This window comes from Chiloscyllium punctatum, chromosome 29 (genome assembly GCF_047496795.1).
Source record: "Chiloscyllium punctatum isolate Juve2018m chromosome 29, sChiPun1.3, whole genome shotgun sequence".
NCBI classification, from domain to species: Eukaryota; Metazoa; Chordata; class Chondrichthyes; order Orectolobiformes; family Hemiscylliidae; genus Chiloscyllium; species Chiloscyllium punctatum.
Window position 1 is genome coordinate 34,010,224 of NC_092767.1, and position 17,268 is coordinate 34,027,491.

Here is a 17,268-nt window from a genome sequence, read left to right on the forward strand (position 1 = left end):
GCATGGATAGGATAAATAAACAAAGTCTTATCCCTGGGGTGTGGGAGTACAGAACTAGAGGGCATGGGTTTAGGGTGAGAAGGGAAAGATATAAAAGAGACCTAGGGGGCAACTTTTTTATTCAGAGGGTTTTATGTCAATGGAATGAGCTGCCAGAGTAAGTGGTGGTGGCCAGTACAATTGCAACATTGAAAAGGCATCAAGATGGGTATGTGAATAGGAAGGGTTTGGAGGGATATGAGGAGAAAGTGAGGACTGCAGATGCTGGAGATCAGAGCTGAAAATGTGTTGCTGGAAAAATGCAGCAGGTCAGGCAGTATCCAAGGAGCAGGAGAATCGACATTTCGGGAATGAGCCCTTCTTCAGGAATGAAGGGATATGGGCCATGTGCTGGGACGAGACTGTTTTGGGATGGCATGGATGAGTTGGATGGAAGGGACTGTTTCCATGCTGCATATCTCTACGACTCTATGACACTGTGACACTGCCACCTTTAGTGATCTGTTGATGTGTACACCCAGATCCCACTGCACGTTAATGCTCTGAAGGGTTCTGCCATTCACTATATAATTGCCAGCTGTATTTGACCTTTCAAAATACATCACCTCACATTTGTTGAGATGAAACTCTATCTGCCATTTTTCTGCCCAACTGATCTACGTTCCTCTGACAATCTTCCTCGTTATCCGCAACTCCACCAATCTTTGTATCGTCCAAATCTTTGTATCATCCACAAATGTACCAATTAGACTCGTCACGTTTTCCTCCAAATTATTTATAAAGACCATGAACAGTAGAGGTCCCAGCTCTGATCCCTGTGAACACCACTAGTCACAGCCCTCCATTCTGAAAAGCTTCCTCCACCACTCCCCTCTGTCTCCTATGATTAAGTCAGTTCTAAATAGGAAAATCCATCTTACCAGCTCATCCCCGATACCATGTGACTTCACCTTTTGTACCAGTCTGCCATGAGGGACCTTGTTTTATTGAAGTCCACGGAGACAACATCAATTGGTTTTCCCTCATCAATCATCTTCATCATCTCCTTAAAAAACGTGGTCAAGTTAGGAAGGCACGACCTCTCCCGCACAAAACCATGCTGTCTGTCACTAATCCACTTTCTTCTAAATGCGAATAGATCTTGTCCATGTGAATGTTTTCCAATCATTTCCCTAACACTGACATAAGGCTCACAGGTCTGTAATTCCCAGGGTTATCCCTGCTACCCTTCTTAAACAATGGGACAACATCAGCTAGTCTCCAGTCCTCTGGGACCTCACCTGTGGCCAGAGAGAATACAGAGATGTCTGTCAATACTGCAGCAATTTGTTCTCTTGTCTCCCTCAATATTCTGGGATCGATCCCATCAGGACCCAGGGACTTATTTACCTGAATACTTTTTAAGACACACAGAATGTTTCCGTGTCCATGTTTAACCTGATGTCATGAGGCTTCATGGGGTCTGGCATCAATGCTGAGCACTTCCAGAGCACAGCCCTCTTGACTGTATCCCACGGAGCTGTTCCCTCTGCTGGCTCTGTCCTGCCAGTGGGAGAGGACCTGCCCTGTGTTGTCTGGGACATTGCCTGTAAAGTGGGATTCTGTGAGTGTGACTATGTTCGATTGTTGCTCGATTCGTCTGTGAGGAATAGACTGCAGGGCAATTTTATGTTTTATACAATAAAAAGTTAACATGTCTTGATTTCTTTCAATTTTAAAATCAAGCCGGACCAAACTATCTTTTTCAGTTGAAGACAATTTAACTATTTTTCACTTCAATAAGCCGAGTTCACAACTCAATTCAACAACTGCAGTAACCAGCTGGGTCACCTTCCCAACACACTGCCCGACCAAATACATTGAAAACGGCTTCAGAAAGGCCTGAATTCAAATATAGTGCTGCTGCACCTCACTGTCCCTCCAATAAAGAGTGAGTCAATGATGGGATCTGAAATCTGTCCAGAGAGCTTCCAAACTGGGTCCAGGCAGTTATTCAAATATCCCCTCACTCCAGACAATTCAGAACTATCTCAGAGAGGGTGCAGAATATTCCCAAAGGGGAGAGGGACCAGCAGGATGTTGCTGTACACATTGGAACCCATGATACAGGATGGGAAAAGGACGAGATTCTGGGGAGAGAAAATAGGAATTTAGGCAGGAACTTAAAAAGTCATTCCCCGAGGGTAGTTGTAGGAGGGGGATGAGGGTGTGAGTCCTTTTAGGGTAGAGAGTATGAGAAAGAATATCAGGCTTATATGATTTAACCAAATCAGAAATTATAGATGTACTTAATAAAAGCAGAGGGGTGAGTAAACGGATTCCCGCGGCTGGGTTTTGAGATTTCACTCCCTATTGTCGGTCTCCTCCCTCATTCATTCCATTTCACGGAGGCGCGATTTGACAGTAACTTTCTTAAAGGGGACAGAGACCCCATTCAATCTGTATCTAACAGGTCCGTGCTGATGGAGACAACTTGTTTGGTTTCCTGCAAGCTGTTCAAGTCCCGGTAGATGGTTCTGAGGGGGATTAGTATTCTCATCTTTTCATAGTTTCGGGTGAGATAGTGCGCTGGGGAGTGGGGAGACCACAGTTTGATGAATGACTGAATGAAATGCGGAAGGAGTAAATACCGAGCGATTGTGAGTGGGTTGGTAAATAAAGGGCCTTAATATAAAAATAAAGAAACATAGAGTACAATATCTCACAAAACCATAGAATAAGATGTTTGAAGGTGATTGACTCTCTGTATCAGTGAAGACACGCCAGCTAGCCCACGGAGACATTGGTAATGATTAACTGATATGGGGGAGCAGGGCAGAACCTCAGCAGATCACAGGGTATTCAGGGACAAAGGTTACAAGATAAACAAGTGACCACATCAGCGAACAGGCCCCGTGTGTTTGACCCTGACTGGGAGATTTGTAATAGACACTGACCTGATGTCATCAAAATGCCCAGTTAATTGGATTATTAATTGGATGTAATTAATTTACAGACCTGATGGAATTAACTACCTGACCAACTGATTTATAGACCTGATGGAATTAACTGCCTGGCCAACTGATTTACAGACCTGATGGAATCATCGCCCAGTTGGTTGACTTGTGGACTTGATATGATCAACTGCACAATAACAGTTAGTTTGTAGACTGTCATAACTTTGATGTCAGAAAGTGTAAGATTGGTATTGTGCGGGTGTTTGACAGAGAGAGCTCGATTGTCCTGTGTGATGGTCTGGAGTTCCTCTCCTGGCTGTAATCGATTCCCGATGGAATAAACTGCTGTTCCTGCTGAATTGCCCAGGCCTTCAGAGTCTTCTTGCCTCAGAGAAAGCGGTCACTCCTACAGCAGTAATATCTGGATTACTCCCAGTGTCGTGTCCCAGTGGGAATAGGAACAGGAGGGTAGAGCAGATGAATGTGTGGCTGAGGAGCTGGTATTGGGGAGAAGGATTCATATTTTTGGATCATTGGAATCTCTTCCAAAGCAGAGACTTGGGACTGCCATAGTGTTCAGGGTTTGGATGGAGAGGAATGTGTGAAGTGTGCACAAGCAAATATTCTGATTCAGTATTTGGATGTACTTATGAAAGAAGGAGCAAAACTTGACCTACTCTTGGGAAATAAAGCAGGACAGGTGACTGAGCTATCAGTGGGGCAGTGCTTCAGGGCCAGTTACCCTAATCCTATTAGATTCAAAATAGTGATGGAAAAAGACAGACTGGATTTAAAAGTTAAAGTTCTAAATTTAGAAGAAGACCAATTTTGATGATATTAGGCAAGAACTTTCAAAAATTGATTGGAGGTGGGTATTCACAGGTGAAGGATGGCTGGAAAATTGGAAGCCTTCAAAAATGAGATAATGAGAGTCCAGAGACAGTACGTTCATGTTCGAGTGAAGGGCAAGGCTGGTAGGTGTAGGGAATGATAGATGACTAGAGAAAATGATGTTTTGTTCAAGAATAAGAAGGAAGCATATGTCAGGTATAGACAGCAGGGATTGGGAGAATCTCAAGAAGAGTATAAAGGCAGGAGAAGTATACATAAGAGGGAAATCAGGAAGGTAAAAATGGGACATGAGATAGCTTTGGCAAATAGGGCTAAGGAGAATCCAAAAGGATTTTATAAATACATTAAATACAAACGGGTAATTATGGAGAGAATAGGGCCCCCTGAAAGATCAACAAACCCACCTATGGATCAACAAACCAACCTGTGGATCAACAAACCTACCTGTGGATCATCAAGCTCACCTGTGAATCAACAAACCCACCTGTGGATCAACAAACCCACCTGAGGATCAACAAACCCACCTGTGGATCAACAAACCCACGTGTGGATCAACAAACCCACCTGTGGATCAACAAACCCACCTGTGGATCAACAAACCCACCTGTGGATCCACAAACCCACCTGTGGATCCACAAACCCACCTGTGGATCAACAAACCCACCTGTGGATCAACAAACCCACCTGTGGATCAACAAACCCACCTGTGGATCCACAAACCCACCTGTGGATCCACAAACCCACCTGTGGATCAACAAGCCCACCTGTGGATCCACAAATCCACCTGTGGATCAACAAACCCACCTGTGGATCAACAAGCCCACCTGTGGATCGACAAACCCACCTGTGGATCGACAAACCCACCTGTGGATTAACAAACCCACCTGTGGATCAACAAACCCACCTGTGGATCAACAAACCCACCTGTGGATCCACAAACCCACCTGTGGATCAACAAACCCACCTGTGGATCAACAAACCCACCTGTGGATCAACAAACCCACCTGTGGATCCACAAACCCACCTGAGGATCAACAAACCCACCTGTGGATCAACAAACCCACCTGTGGATCAACAAACCCACCTGTGGATCAACCAACCCACCTGTGGATCAACAAACCCACCTGTGGAACTGCAGCAGATGTGGGAGACACTAAACGAGCATCTTGCATCAGTGTTTATTGTGAAGAAGGATATGGAAGCTAGAGAACTTGGGGAAGTAAATATCTGTAATAAGGACATCTTCAAAATGCCCATATAACAGAAGAAGAGGTGTTGGACATCTTTAAACACATAAAAGTTTACATATCCCCAGGACCTGTCCATGTGTACCCGAGAGCTCTGTGAGAAGCTCGGGAAGGGATTATTGGGCCCCTTGCTGAGATATTTATATCATCAATAGTCACTGATAAGGTGCCAGAAGACTGGAGGTTGGTGAACGTGGTGTCATTGTTTAAGAAATGTAGGAAGGAGAAGCCAGGGAACTACAGATCGGTGAGCCTGACATCGGTGGGCAATATGTTGAGGGGAGATCCTGAGGGATCCTGGGGATTTACATAAATTTGGAAAGGCAAGGACAGATTAGAGTTTGTCAACATGGTGGGAAATCATGGGAAATAAACTGAATTGAGATTTTTAAGGATGTAATGAAGAGGATTGATGAAGGCAGGGTGGTGAACGTGATTTATATGTACTTCAGTAAGGCATAAAACAAAGTTCTCATTCCTGAAGAAGGGCTTATGCCTGAAATGCCGATTCTCCTGCTCCTTTGATGCTGCCTGACCTGCTGCGCTTTTCCAGCAAGACATTTTTCAGCCCTGATCTCCAGCATCTGCAGTCCTCCCTTTCTCCGAGTAAAACAAAGTTCTGCATGGTCAATTGTTTAGAAACATGAGGTCACGTGGAATGCAGGTAGAATACTAGCACATTTGGATACAGAAGGTAGGAGACAGAGGGTGGTGATGGAAACCTGTGAGACCTGTGACCAGCGGTGTGACACGTTGATTGGTGCTGGGTCCACCTCTTTTCATCATTTATGTATCTCCCTCATTGCCACTTTGGGCTTGCTCTGACCATGTTAGTCTCGGGCCCACAGCCACATCCATGACTCGATGGGCCGAATGACCTTACTTCCACTCCTAGGTCCTGTGTCTTATGGTCACATCCCAGATGGCCATCCGACAGCACTCAGGACCCACGCCCACTGGCACACTTCCCACAATGCATCACCACTGCTGCCTCCCGACAGAACTCCAGAAATGAAGGAAAATACATACTACAAGGAGAGAGAGGGAAAGGAATAAGGCCAGCCTGGAGCAGACGGGCTGAATGTGCCTGTTGCACAATCTTGGATAACTTGCTCTCTCTCTCCCTCACACTGCCAGCTCCCACTCTCTCTCCATCACACTGTCCGCTCCCATTCTCTCTCCCTCACACTGTGCGCTCCCACGCTCTCTCTGACACACTGCCAACTCCCACTCTCTCTCTCCCTCACTCTGTCCGCTCCTACTCTCTCCATCACACTGCCCGCTCCCATCTCCCTCTCCTTCACACTGCCCGCTCCCACTCTCTCTCCCTCACACTGTCCGCTCCCATTCTCTCTCTCCCTAACATTGCCCGCTCCCACTCTCTCCCTCCCTCACGCTGCCGGCTCCCACTCTCTCTCCTTCACACTGCCCGCTCCCACTCTCTCTCTCCCTCACACTGTCCGCTCCTATTCTCTCTCTCCCTCACACTGCCTGCTCCCACTCTCTCTCTCCCTCACACTGCCCGCTCCCACTCTCTCTCTCCCTCACACTGCCCCCCAACTCTCTCTCTCTCCCTCACACTGCCAGCTCCCACTCTCTCTCTCCCTCACACTGCCCGCTCCCACACTCTCTCTCTCTCCCTCACACTGCCCGCTCCCACACTCTCTCTCTCTCCCTCACACTGCCCCCCCCACTCTCTCTCTCTCCCTCACAATGCCCGCTCCCACACTCTCTCTCTCTCCCTCACACTGCCCGCTCCCACACTCTCTCTCTCTCCCTCACACTGCCCGCTCCCACACTCTCTCTCTCTCCCTCACACTGCCCGCTCCCACACTCTCTCTCTCTCCCTCACACTGCCCCCCCACTCTCTCTCTCTCCCTCACAATGCCAGCTCCCACTCTCTCTCCCTCCCTCACACTGCCCGCTCCCACACTCTCTCTCTCTCCCTCACACTGCCAGCTCCCACTCTCTCTCTCCCTCACACTGCCCACTCCCACTCTCTCTCTCTCCCTCACACTGCCTGCTCCCACTCTCTCTCTCCCTCACACTGCCCACTCCCACTCTCTCTCTCTCCCTCACACTGCCCACTCCCACTCTCTCCCCCTCACACTGCCCGCTCCCACTCTCTCTCTCCCTCACACTGCCCGGTCCCACTCTCTCTCTCCCTCACACTGCCCGCTCCCACTCTGTCTCCCCCTCACACTGCCCGCTCCCACTCTCTCTCTCCGTCAAACTGCCCGCTCCCACTCTCCCTCTCCCTCACACTGCCCGCTCCCACTCTCTCTCTCCGTCAAACTGCCCGCTCCCACTCTCCCTCTCCCTCACACTGCCCGCTCCCACTCTCCCTCCCTCACACTGCCTGCTCCCATTCTCTCTCCCTTACAATGTCCGCTCCCACTCTCTCTCTCCCTCACACTGCCCGCTCCCACTCTCTCTCCCTCACACTGCCTGCTCCCACTCTCCCTCCCTCACACTGCCTGCTCCCATTCTCTCTCCCTTACAATGTCCGCTCCCACTCTCTCTCTCCCTCACACTGCCTGCTCCCACTCTCTCTCTCCCTCACACTGCCTGCTCCCACTCTCTCTCTCCCTCACACTGCCTGCTCCCACTCTCTCTCTCCCTCATACTGCCGGTTCCCACTCTCTCTACTTTGCAATGCCGGGGTTGCTTGATTTTATAATCAGTGCATTGAATATAGGAGTTGGGAGATCATGTTGTGGCTGTCAAGGACATTGGTTAGGTCACTAGTGAAATCCTGCATTCAATTCCTGCTGTAGGATGAAGGTTATAAAACTTGAAAGGGTTCAGTAAAGCTTTACAATGATTTTGTTGGATTGAAGGTTTTGAGCTATAGGAAGAGGCTGAATAGGCTGGGGCTATTTTCCCTGGAGTGTCAGAGGTTGAGGGGTGACCTTGCAGAGATTTATAAAATCATGAGGGGCATGGATAGGGGAAGTATCTATTTCCAATACTAGAAGTTGTGGGTATAAGGTGAGAGAGGAAAGACTTAATAGGGAGTTTAGGGCAGTGTTTTCCTTGCAGAGATTGATGTGTGTATGGAATGAACTGCCAGAGGAAGTGGTGGAGACTGGTACATTTACAACATATAAAAGGTATTTGGATGTGTATATTAATAGGAAAAGTTCAGAGGGATGTGGGGCAAGTGCTGGCGAATGGGATTAGAATAATGTTGGGTATCTGGCCAGCATGGAATGGTTGAAGCAATGGTCATTTTCCATGCTGTACATCTCTATGACACTATGACTCTGTGAAAGGTAGGAAGTGCATGGGGCAGACTGTCCAAGGGTTGGACACAGGGTTGATCTAAATACTTTTCAACATTCAGACAAATGATCTACCAACAACCGTGTCTCACCGTTTTCTCTATGCTGATGACTGAGAGTTAAATTGTCATAGCATGGACACAGACCGCTCCGTTAAACCCATTCACCCTGAACAGATCTAGTCCCATTTGCCAGCACATGGCCCCAATCCCTCTGAACCCTTCCTATTCATACAACCATCCGGATGCCTTTCAAATGCTCTCATTGTACCAGCTTCCACCACTTCCTCTTGCAGCTCATTCCATGCACGCACTGACTTCTATTTGAGAAAAGTTGCCCCTTAGGTCCATCTTAAATTTTCCCATCTCACCTTAACCCTGTGCGCACCAGTATGGACCCCTCTTCCCCGTAGAAAAGACCTTGGCTCTTCACCCTATCCACGCTGTTCATGATTTAGCAAACCTCTCTGAGGTCATCGAGTCAGAGAGTCATAAAGATGTGTAGCAGACATCCCAACCCAATCTAGTCCCACCTGCCAGCACCCAGCCCATATCCCTCCAAACCCTTCCTATTCATACACCCATCCAAATGCCTCTTCAATGTTGTAATTGCACCAGCCTCCACCATTTTCCCTGGCAGCTCACTCCAGCTCTGAATGAAAAAGTTGCCCCTTCGGTCTCTTTTATGTCTTTCCCCTCTCACCCTAAACCTATAACTTCTAGTTCTGGACTCCCCCACCTCAGGGAAAACACTTTGTCTATTTACCTTTTCCATGCCTTTCATGATTTTATAAATCTCTCGAAGCTCACCCCTCAGCCTCCAATGCTCCAGGGAAAACAGCCCCAGCCTGTTCAGCCTTTCCCAATAGCTCCAATCTTCCAAAGCTGGCAATATCCTTGTAGACTTTTTCTGAAACCTTTCAAGTTTCACAACATCTTTCCGATAGGAAGGAGACCAGAATTGCACACAATATTCCAACAGTGGCCTCCCCAATGTCCTGTACAGCTGCAACATGACCTCCCAACTCATGTACTCAATACTCTGACCAATAAAGGAAAGTTTTCCTCACTATCCTATCTACCTGCGACTCCACTTTCAGAGAGCTATGAACCTGCACTCCAAGGTCTCTTTGTTCACCAACAGGTCACTTCTCAGCCTCCAATAGCTCAAACCCTGGAGCCCCAGTGACATTTTTATATATTTGATCCGCAGCATTTCAAGTTTAACAACATCTTTCCTATAGCAGGGAGACCAGAATTGAATATAGTATTCCCAAAGTGGCCTAACCAATGTCATGTACAGCCACCCTCCTACACTCAATGTACTGACCAATAAAGCCTCTGTAATTCTGCCCCAGATCCTTAATGAAGGTGTTACAAAGGTGATGGAATACTGCAGCACATGGGGTCTTACACTGAATCGCCCATCAACCATATCCAGTGTATGTCAGCTCCACAACTTCAGGGTCCAAACAGAACTGTGCATTTACATTGATGTCCACCATAATCCCAGCCAACATCTTTGTGTGTGACTCAAGCCAGAATGTCACTGCTTTCAAGATTGTCCTGATCTTCAACAGCAAAGTCTAATTATTCAAGGTCATACATCTTTTGACCATATCCAAAAAAAACTGCAGATGCTTATATTAGAAACAAAAGCAAAACTTGCTGGAAAAGCTCAGCAGCATCTGTGAAGAGAAATTGTTTTGTGTCCAATGATTGTTCTTCAATACTAACCGTGTCCACTTTAATTGTCCAATAATCACAGGTCCACCCATTCGTTTGGTTTAATTTTCAGACTCAAATCTGTTGAACACAAAGTGCACAAACATGCCTGGTTATCACACCCAGATCAAAATATTATAAAGGTCAAGCACTTTGAAAATATCCAATTTGGAAATAACTTCCTTACCAAATTGTTTTCATGACAATATTTTAAATTGTGTTTCCAAATATTCTTCAGTCCAGATACAAATACATATTAAATTGCTTCCACCTCTCTCCCGTGTGAGTAATCTGGTATATGAATGTCAGTGAATGTGTGACACTATGTATGTAGGCCATGCCTCTGAAAGACTGACAGATTGTTCCAGACAGCATTTCTCTTCAGGTCTTCATAACAAACAGGTTACAGCCTGGACCCAACCAGCTTACACTCACAAAACATAAAACCCAGTGCCCACCATTGGTTGTGATTGGGTAACATTTTAAATGAATTCTAATCCATTCCTGGGCATCGCTGGTTGGGCCGGCAATTATTGCTCATCCCTCGTGGTTGTTGAGAATGTGTTCTGGGTTTGGAAAGTGCTGTCTAAGGAGCTTCTGTGAATTTCTGCAGGGCACCTTGTCGCTGGTGCACATTGCTGCTCCTGTGGGTCAGTGGGGAAAATAACATGGACGTTTGTGGATGTCGTGGCAATCAAGTGGGGTCTTTTATCCCGGCTGGTGCCAAGCTTCTGGAATACTGTTGGAGCTGCCCCCATCCAGGCTTGTGGGGAGTATTCCATCACAATCCTGACTGGTGTATTATAGATGGAGGACAGTCTGTGGGGGATCAGGAGGTGAGTCATTCACTGCAGTATTCCGAGCCTCTGACCTGCTCTGTTGTCACTGTATTTATATCACTGGTACAATTCAGTTTCTGGTCAATGGTAACCCCAAGGTGTTGACAGGAGAGGATTCAGCAACGGTAACCCCATTGAATATCAAAGGATGATGGTTTGATTCTCTGTTGTTGGAGATAATCAGTGTCTGGCATTTATGTGGCACGAATGTTCTTTGTCACTTTTCTTCCTAGTCCTGGATATTATCCAGGTTTTACTGCACTTGCCAAGGGCTGCTTCAGTATCTGAGTAGTCACACATGATGTTGAACATTGTGCAAACATTGGCTAACATCCTAAAGATGGAGGGATGTACATTTATAAACTATTGAAGACTGTTGGGCCGAGGACATTCTCCTGAGGAACTCCAACAGAAATGTTCTTTCGTTGTGATGACTGACCACCAACAATCACAACCTTCTTCCTTTGTGCCAGGCCCAACTCCAACCAGCAGAGAGTTTTCCTCAATTTCCATTGGCTCCAGATTTGCTCAGGTTCCTTGATGTCACACTCAGTCAAACACAGTTTTAACATTAAGCCCAGTCATACTCACGCCGCCCTCTGGTATCATCTCTGTTTCTCCAAGGACATGGTCACACACCAGTCCCTCATCGGAGAGGGGCAACTGGTGCTGAGTGTAACCTGAGGGTCACCATGGCTCAGGCCAGGGTAAGAAGAAGAGTCCTTCATGGTAACATCAGCTAATGTGGGAATAGGGCCAATGCAGTTGGTGTGCCTCTCCATTGTAAACCATCTATCCAGCTCACTGAGGGAACGAGTTATTGAGTGGGCATTCTTGAGAGAAGGATACCTTTAGAACATAATGAGATTTAGAGATGGGAGTGTTTGATTGGAAAACAATATTGCTCGCAGAATGAAAGTTCTCATTTCATTAATTAATGTGATCAGAATTGTCCAGTCTTTAAAACTTAATTTCACAAATACATGTATATTTATTTGAGCACTGAATGTGCGTTGTCATGATCTGTTTGTTCACATTTGAATGAAACACTAATGTGAAGAGTGGTGGCACCTCACAATCCCCAGGTGATCCTCCATGGTATCGGTTAAAGGGCTGGGAAACGTGGGACATCAGTGTTTGATGGAGAGAGATTGACTGCAGCATGAAAACACAGATTACCTCAACGCTGAAAACATCCGGAATTATCAATAAATTATTCAAAATGATTCTTGCCATGTTAGTATTCCTGATAAGGGATTTAAACTATTGAAACTTTATAAATCTAGGTGAGAGTTGCTCCCTGCACCTTGTGATCGAAGATGTTATGTTTTGGTCCAGTGGTCGCCATTATACAGACACTCGAACATTGGTGTCTCTTATTATGTCAGGTGTTATGAATGTTCTCTGTGGTTTAATTCTGATTTGTGAGGGTTTTTGTGGTGCAGTGGCAGTGCCCCTACCTCTGAAACACAAGGTCTGTGTTCAATTGCAAACCTGCACTGAAGGTGTGTTTATGGGAAGGAGAGAAGGAGAGGCAAGAGAGGAGGGGAGTGGTGTTTTTGATAAGGGAAAACGTCATGGCAGTACTCAGAGAGGATATTCCTGATGGATCATCCAGTGAAGTTGTATGGATGGAACTGAGAAAAATGAAGGGTGTGATCATGTTGTTGGGATTATACACTAGCCCCGCTCCACTCCCCCTACCCCTGCAAGACTCAGCAGGCAATTGGGGGGAAAATATGAAGGGAGCTGGCTAAAGGCTGTAAGAATGATAGGGTTTCAAGAAAAGGGGATTTTAACCTTCCAAATCTAGACTCGGAATGGATTGGAGAATTTACTAGATATATTCAGGAAAACTTTCTAATTAATATGAAGGCGGCCCTCCATGAGAAGGGGCAATACCCAACCTTTTCTCAGGAAATAAGGCAGGACAAGTGATGGAGGTATTAATGGGGGAGCACAAACTGCTATTCGATTAGTTTTAAAATAGCTATGGAAAAGGATAGACTGGTCGACAAGTTAAAGTGTATGGAGTTGACAGTGGGGTCTTTGGACATTACAATCTGTAAGTGTGATGTGGAGAATCCTTTTCTGAGTCTTGTAAATGAGAGTGAGATTCACTCTGCATTCAGGTCTCTGTTATTCTTTACAAGTCTAATGGATAATGTTTATATATTTCATGCTTATCTCTATTAGTGTTTGTAATTGTATCTCTAATATTGCAATGTACAAATAATTTTCAATGTGGTATATCAATTATAAAGAACCTGACCTCTAATGGGAGTATCCATTTGAATTGAATAACATGCGTGCCTTCTGAACATGATGTAAAACAGAAAATGCTGCAAATACTTTATATGTCAGACAGCATTTGTAGAGAGAGAGAAACAGAATGAACGTTTCTGGCCAATGACCTTTCATCAGAGAAAGTGACTGAGTATTTCCAGCAGTCTCTGTGTTTATTTAATGTTCACAGTATCTGGAGTATCCAGCTTTTCAAATTATAAATCTCCATAACGTATTATTGGAAATGGGATTTATTTACGGACCAGTTTGGAGAGAAATATAAATCATTTCTTTCACTCTTGTTCTGTCTGAGTGTTCAAATAAAAATGTCACCGGAAGGTGGGATCAGAGTGGGACTGAACAGTGTCTCTGTCTGAGCCTGTGGGAGTGATGACCCTCTGTGTCTCTGTATCTCTGTCAGTGATAATGTGAGTGTGTGTGAGAGGGAACTACCTGCATTGTTACTTGTGGCTCAGCTGGAAGGTGGGAAGAAGAGCAGAAGGGAAAGGCTGTGATGGGCTGGAGGGCAGGAGAGGCTGAAATGACAGAGTAACAATATTGACCGAAATGGTGCAAGGAACCATGGGTGGAGGTGAGGTGGGAGAATGGGAGAAGAGAAGAAACAAAAGATTGAGGTGTAAATGATCCTCACTGACTGTCATCTAAAAACAAACAAAACAAAAGAAAATGGTGACAGAGATAAGATAGTGAGGTACTCTGTCATGTCCCCCTTCACTGTTTACAGGATGCACATTTACTCTCCGATTCTGAATGAATCTGTTTTCTCATCATTAACTCTCGCATTGCCAGTTACTCTCAGTTTTAAAGGATCCTGTTTCAGCAAATGGACCTGGAGTCAAGTGTCCAATTCATTGGATTTACAGAAATTCTGTTCCAGCCCAGTTTCAGTGGGAAGACACAGGGAAATGTCCTCTGGCTGTTGGTGTGATGGACCCTTCCTCTCAGATCCTGAGAACTTCGCATGAAACAAAGAGTCTGTCACTGACAAGCAATCTTTGTACACGTGACGTGTCTCCTACATGTGCACTGGACATGGCAGAGATAGTTTGTGGTGAAGGGGCTGGAGGATACAGAGAGAGGGAGGGGTGGAGGTGGTGGAGTAGATTACAGAGATAGGGAAGGCGTTGTAGTGTCTGGAAGCGGTTACAATGATAGGGTGGTGTTTTGGGACAGAGTGATGTCACAGAAACATAGAGAAGTGCAGGTCCTGGAGAAGGTTAGGTAGATAGGGAAGCATGTTATTATTCCTGATCACCCAGCACTCCCTGCACTATCAAGCCTTGCCCTTCACCCTAACAGGAACATACTGTCACTGAAAACTCACTATCTCCATTTTCAAAGGCTTCCCATTTTCCAGCCCTCCTTTTGCCTGCAAACATCTGCCCCAATCAACTTTTGAAAAGTCTTGTCTAATACCATCAAAATTGCCTTACTCCAATTTAGAACATTAACTTTTAGATCCAATCCATCCTTTTCCGTCATGAGTTTGAAGCAAGTTGAATTATGATTGCTGACCCCAAAGTATTCTCAGCTTACACCACAGTCACTTGCCCTGCCTTATTTACCAAGAGGAAGTTAAGTTATGCTCCTTTCTAGTACTTACATAAACATATTGAATCCAGTGACAGAGACAAAGTGGGGTCACTCTGCTCTCCCCTGGGTCAGTGACACAGACACAGTGGGTCAGTCTGCTCTCCCCCGGGTCAGTGACAGAGACACAGTGGGGTCAGTCTGCTCTCCCCTGGGTCAGTGACACAGACACAGTGGGGTCAGTCTGCTCTCCCCTGGGTCAGTGACACAGACACAGAGGTGTCAGTCTGCTCTCCCCTGGGTCAGTGACCTAGACACAGTGGGGTCAGTCTGCTCTCCCCCGGGTCAGTGACAGAGACACAGTGGGGTCAGTCTGCTCTCCCCTGGGTCAGTGACAGAGACACAGTGGGGTCAGTCTGCTCTCCCCTGGGTCAGTGACAGAGTCACAGTGGGGTCAGTCTGCTCTCCCCTGGGTCAGTGACAGAGACACAGTGGGGTCAGTCTGCTCTCCACTGGATCAGTGACACAGACACAGTGGGGTCAGTCTGCTCTCCCCTGGGTCAGTGACACAGACACAGTGGGGTCAGTCTGCTCTCCCCTGGGTCAGTGACACAGACACAGTGGGGTCAGTCTGCTCTCCCCTGGGTCAGTAACAGGGACACAGTGGGGTCAGTCTGCTCTCCCCTGGGTCAGTTACAGACACACCCTGGGGTCAGTCTGCTCAACCCTGGGTCAGTGACCCAGACACAGTGGGGTCAGTCTGCTCTCCCCTGCGTCAGTGACAGAGTCACAGTGGGGTCAGTCTGCTCTCCCCTGGGTCAGTGACAGAGACACAGTGGGGTCAGTCTGCTCTCCCCTGGGTCAGTGACACAGACACAGTGGGGTCAGTCTGCTCTCCCCTGGGTCAGTGACACAGACACAGTGGGGTCAGTCTGTTCTCCCCTGGGTCAGTGACAGAGTCACAGTAGGGTCAGTCTGCTCTCCCCTCGGTCAGTGACAGGGTCACAGTGGGGTCAGTCTGCTCCCCCCTGGGTCAGTGACACAGACACAGTGGGGTCAGTCTGCTCTCCCCTGGGTCAGTGACACAGACACAGTGGGGTATGTCTGCTCTCCCCTGGGTCAGTGACAGAGACACAGTGGGGTCAGTCTGCTCTCCCCTGGGTCAGTGACAGAGACACTCTGGGGTCAGTCTGCTCTCCCCTGGGTCAGTGACAGAGACACAGTGGGGTGAGTCAGCTCTCCCCTGGATCAGTGACAGACACAGCGGGGTCAGTCTGCTCTAACCTGGGTCAGTGACAGAGACACAGTAGGGTCAGTCTGCTCTCCCCTGGGTCAGTGACAGAGACACAGTGGGGTCAGTCTGCTTTCCCCTGGGTCAGTGACACAGACACAGTAGGGTCAGTCTGCTCTCCCCTGGGTCAGTGACAGAGACACAGTGGGGTCAGTCTGCTCCCCCCTGGGTCAGTGACACAGACACAGTGGTATCACTCTGCTCTCCGCTGGGTCAGTGACAGAGACACAGTGGGGTCAGTCTGCTCTCCCCTGGGTCAGTGACAGAGACACAGTGGGGTCAGTCTGCTCTCCCCTGGGTCAGTGACAGAGACACAGTAGGGTCATTCTGCTCTCCCCTGGGTCAGTGACAGAGACACAGTGGGGTCAGTCTGCTCCCCTCTGGCTCAGTGACAGAGACACAGTGGGGTCAGTCTGCTCTCCCCTGGGTCAGTGACAGAGACACAGTGGGGTCAGTCTGCTCTCCACTGGGTCAGTGACAGAGACACAGTGGGGTCAGTCTGCTCTCCCCTGGGTCAGTGACAGAGACACAGTGGGGTCAGTCTGCCCACCCCTGGGTCATTGACACAGACACAGTGGGGTCATTCTGCTCTCCCCTGGGTCAGTGACAGAGAAACAGTGGGGTCAGTCTGCTCCCCTGTGGCTCAGTGACAGAGACACAGTGGGGTCAGTCTGCTCTCCCCTGGGTCAGTGACACAGGTACAGTGGGGTCAGTCTGCTCTCTCCTGGGTCAGTGACAGAGAGACAGTGGGGTCAGTCTGCTCTCCCCTGGGTCAGTGACAGAGAGACAGTGCTCTCCTTCCCCCTTCCACTTGTCGATGGTGGTGATGATGTATACATTTGGACATGCTGCTGGGCAGAGTCATGCTCTTGGAGAAAGTGAGGATTGCAGATGCTGGAGATCAGAGTCGACAATTGTAGTGCTGGAAAAGCACAGCCAGTCAGGCAACATCCGAGGAGCAGGAGAGTCGATGCTCCAAGCACACGCTTTTCATCAGGAATGGCAGTGGGTTGGCAAGGCAGGGGTGTGGCTGGGGGGAAGGTAGCTGGGAACGTGATAGGTAGATGGAGGTGGGGGTGATGATAACAGGTCGGAAAGGAGTGTGAAGCAGACAGGTGGGAAGGAAGATGGAAAGGTAGGACAGTTCAAGAGGGCAGTGCTGAGTTGGATGGCTGGATCTGGGATAAGGTTGAGGAAGGTGAAATGAAGAAACTGGTGAAATCTACATTGATCCCGTGTGGTTGAAGTGTACCAAAGT